Raw genomic sequence first — 4,824 nt, forward strand, 5'->3', positions numbered from 1 at the left:
GGGGGGGGGGGGGAAGAATTATATGTCCCGTTGGTAGCTAAAGGGTTAAGAGTTTGTCAACAGATTCAGACATTCTGGATAAGACTCTGACTGAAGAGTTCATTTCACCGCATTACTCATGCTTATTCATTAATTTTCTTGAATTAATATTTTTAAAAATTAATTTTCTATAATTATCATGCTAACGTGCGGATTTTTTTCGTCTGATTTGATGAGTTCTATGTGCACATAAACGAAGTATGCATTGCATCAACAGCTATGTATGGAACATGCACTATTCAGTTATCTCGACCTTTTTGAAATAAATATCTTATGAAACGGTTCTATATGAAGACTTTTATTGTGATATATTAAGATTTGACTTATGATTTGTTTATGTATAATTATCGACTTATTTCGATTCTGCGTAACGAGATTCGACGCTATACTAAGGAAAATTTCCATTTGGAATTCTTCATTTGATATTAGAAATTTGATATTTGAAATTGGAAATTAAAAATTAAACAACACAGATCGAAATTTCTTAATTTAAATTTCGATTTTCGATATTTAAAATTTAATTTAATTTATTCCATCATTTAGAGCAATCGAATCAACTTCGTTTGACTCTATTTGACCAATCTACATTATATTTTTTCGTCTAGATTGTAAGTATTACCATATAATATCATAAATTAGGATATTGTGTATATGAAGAACAAATATATCTTATTTCTTTTTTTAATACAAAAAACCATTTTTCGTATCATTTTTTCGAGTATAGGAATAGTATCTTTAGACAAAAAGAAATAGGTTAGTGAAAGAAATTGAGGAAACTACATGTATATGATGCATCAAATAGAAAATGTTTAACCTATAGTTTTTCGTTTAAAGTTGTTAAATTCCTCTTGAGTTTAAACTTTCATTTTGTTTTCAAAATTCTAAGTAGAAAACTATTTTTATCACTTATTTGAGACGTAAAATTTAGCGCTCTATTCCCATTCATTAATTAAATCTATCTACCGTAATTCTATCGAATCTGTAAACGTTGGAATGTTTGGATTGAAAATAGGAGCAAAATTTCGACTCGGCTGAGAGTCAATTACTGAATCGTAATTTCGATTCGTTTCGCGTGTAAGCGAAGTGATAGGCGCTTTTCGAGCGGCTGGACAAAGAGGCTGTTTGCTACTGGTGAGAAGAAAAATATCAACGATACTCTAGTTTACACTGAAATGGTTTTGTAATAATTAACTAATGCGTTTCATTGAGCGTTTCAGTGTTATATTTGATATAATTAGTATCAAAATTTGGTAATAGTTACCAACCGTCCAGTAAAATGAAATAATTAGTAAAATCTTTATTTAGTTGAACTAATTAAGTGACTTACTAAATAATACCAACTAATAATAATTATTTAAAAATTATAATAAAACTTATCTAATAATTATTTACTAATTTAGTAATTAATAAAATTAATAATAATTACTAATAATTTGATTCTTATTCAAATATTTCGTTACATTTTTCATGTTTACTTATCACGTGATAAGTATTGCTAAATAATATATTTTATTTTACGAATTATTTTATGATACATAACAAGTAAATTAGTAATAATCGCCAAATTTTAACAACAGATGCCAAGCTTTGACATCAAATATTAAGCGTTGTTAAAGTTATTTGTTGATATTCACCAAATTATGCTTGATTATATTTATCTACATATTTTTAGTTGAAACTATTTTACCATCTAATAACTATAATCCAGGCTTGATAGTTGTTACTAAATTTTTTTTCAGTGTATTTGTTTCTTCTCGCAGCAAGATTTCTTTGTCTGGTCGCCTCGTGTACACCGACTGCCCGAGGCACAAGTGCGATTTTTGACCTTCCAAACTCGTTACACGGACGACAGGTGAGAGAGTGCGGGTGCTCCCTCTTATTGGATAATTAGGATTCCCCGTTTATTCCTACCGTACGTGTATTTGACGTGAATGGATCGCGAGGCCGAAACCGGTTTCGCGGCGCGAGAGCCACGAAATCGATCGCGGCGACTGCGATTTGATTCGCGTCACGGATCTCCAGTTGCTTTTAAGATTAATCTTTTGACAAAATATTATCGCCCGTCAAATTTATGCCTCGGAATCAAGGGTGCATTTTCATCCTTTCGGAAAGAGGCGGTGCGTCTTTGTATCAAATGTTATCTTTCGGAGATAAAATACATTGGTGATAAAATACATTGATGATTCGGGTATTAAAAATTTGGATGACTAATCTTAGTTTAGTCAACAATTTCAGTTTGTTTTGTTAGTTTCTTTATCGACCTTTATCGACGGTAAACATCCTTTATGATATTAGACCTTTATCGACGGTAAACATCCTGTATGATATGGAAAAAGACTAACATTGTAACATTTATGTTTTGAAATGCATTTAATTATAGATTTTAAGTGAATATTTGGCAACTATTATCTATATAATATGTAATAATAATTGCCAAATACTTAGTAAACTTGAATTATGAAGGACTTCTTTATTCACAGTAAAATGGTTTAAAAGATTTAATAACAGTTACCAAATATTTATCATTTGTTACCAAATATTTGATGTCTATTATGAGACATTTAATAAGTATTATGAAATCTCATTCAATTTCAATTTACGAAATATTGAGTAACTATTAATATTTATCTTATTAAGGTAATCAATTTGGTGTCTATCATATTTAGTGTCTATTAACTATATCTATTTGTATATTTATCACCTATTGATAGATGATATCGTCGCATATCGATTGGTATTGCGTTGTTCTCAATATTTGCTAATAAGTATGGCATTATCACATTTCTTGAAAGTTGTAAGTATCTATTGTATGAGTATAAAGATATCATCAAAGTTTGTAAAACTAATTAGTTCCTATTCGATTATTGATATCGCAAACAACGGTTAAACGTGTGTAGGAAAAAGATGGATAACTATTATAAGATTAAAAGAAACCACAGAGAGAATTTCACGTATTTAGAACGATTATTAACGATTCTTTTCATCTCACATATCGTCAGTAATACAAAAAGAAATGAAATATCAGATTTCTTAAAATAGTTTAAATAGAACGATAAAGTTTTTTTAAGTAAAATAAAAAATAATCTAAAAATGTTTCCTTTTCAATTAGAGGCTTGATAATAGTTATTTTAAAATGTTCTGCTACTACACATATTGATAATAGTTATCACATTCTCTACTATTAAAGTATTTGCTATTTAATTTCCAAACTCTACTTACGTGTAGAGAACTAAATGTATAGTTCAAGCAACTAAATCTTGGTTCAAAAAACTATATATTTACACTTTATATAATATAATTATTTCCCAATTATCACAGTACGTTTAGTCTGCACTATTTATCTAAATGATTTAGTGACACTTACCAAATTTGAATATTTGTTACGACATCCTTCTTTCAGTGTAGAGATATACAAATGATTCTAAACGTTGGTAAAGGAATATAAACAACGGCAGTGATTATTTTGGTTGATAAATAATTTGATTCTATTTAATGTAACAAAATCAAATTTAGCTTAAAAATCGAAACCAACTTTTTGACTGGCCTAAACTCTAATAAGAAGAATTTATAGTCTGTTGATTAAAATTAAATATAGAACTATGGATTAAACGAGCTTACATGTAGGTATTCAAGCAAAACAAGATATTTTATTAATAATAACGCTTTAAACGACAAATACTTACATATTTAGTAAAACACAAAATCTTCTTGTAAATCATAAAACTCTCAGTGATGAGTTTAAAAAAAGAAAAGAAAAAGTAAAAATAAAAATTCTCGCAGAATTGAATTGTTCGTGAATGACTAATAACGACCGTTTGCATCGAAACATTTCGTTTGTAAATATATAATTATTAGTAAAACGTTGTTTCTTATTAATAAAACACGATTTATTATTATAAATAGAAAACATTTTTTAGTAATAAAACACAATTTATTATAATCGAAAACATTGTTTTATTATTATTAATAAAACATTATTATGTCGCCCGCACTGTAGCGTTTAATCCTTTAAAGACTTTTTTTTAAAGATAGTGACTTTAATATATATTACAAGTTTATATAACATACCTAACTACATGATAAGAAAATGTGTAAAATATAAGAAATCTTATAATACTTATTATTATTATGATTATTGCTTAGCAAAAAATCGATCACAACCCATTAAGGGGAAGTATTAGATTTTTATGGTCAATATTTTAACCACTTCACGTAAGATTCAAAATGTCTGTTGTATTACAAAACAAGACAAAAAACAATTAGAAACAAAGAACTTTGTCAGCAATTTTTTGTTATACAGATGATACGTAATGGAAAATAGGTCTACACATACAAGTACTTGCCATAAAAAATGCTGTTCAAAAAATGAAAGTATGATATTCATTTATATGTAACATAAATTAACATTTTTGTAATTTTTTTACATAAATATAACAGATTAGTGCAAATAATTTTTTTGTGTTCATGCTAAGTTTAAATTTTCATACGAATATTTTAATAAAAGAGTACAAGTGATTGAAGTATGATTAAATGCTTAAACACGCGCAGTCCATAACAATTCGTAACATTATTTGATTTCGATGGGTTTTATCGCCGTCACGTCTATCGATGAAAAGAAGAACGTCCGTTCCGAAAGGGTTAAGCGGTCGCATATCCGCGAATGCCGTCGCTGACATCGCGACGCCACTGGCCCGGAGAGAAATGATTTATCGCTCGGGGCGGTATTCGCGACATTGGATATTCCATTCCCTCCTCTCTTCTAGACAACCTCCCACTTTTCATATT

This window comes from Odontomachus brunneus, unplaced genomic scaffold, assembly GCF_010583005.1.
Source record: "Odontomachus brunneus isolate Ranch 3 - 2012 unplaced genomic scaffold, Obru_v1 Obru_scaffold_071, whole genome shotgun sequence".
Classification (NCBI taxonomy): Eukaryota; Metazoa; Arthropoda; class Insecta; order Hymenoptera; family Formicidae; genus Odontomachus; species Odontomachus brunneus.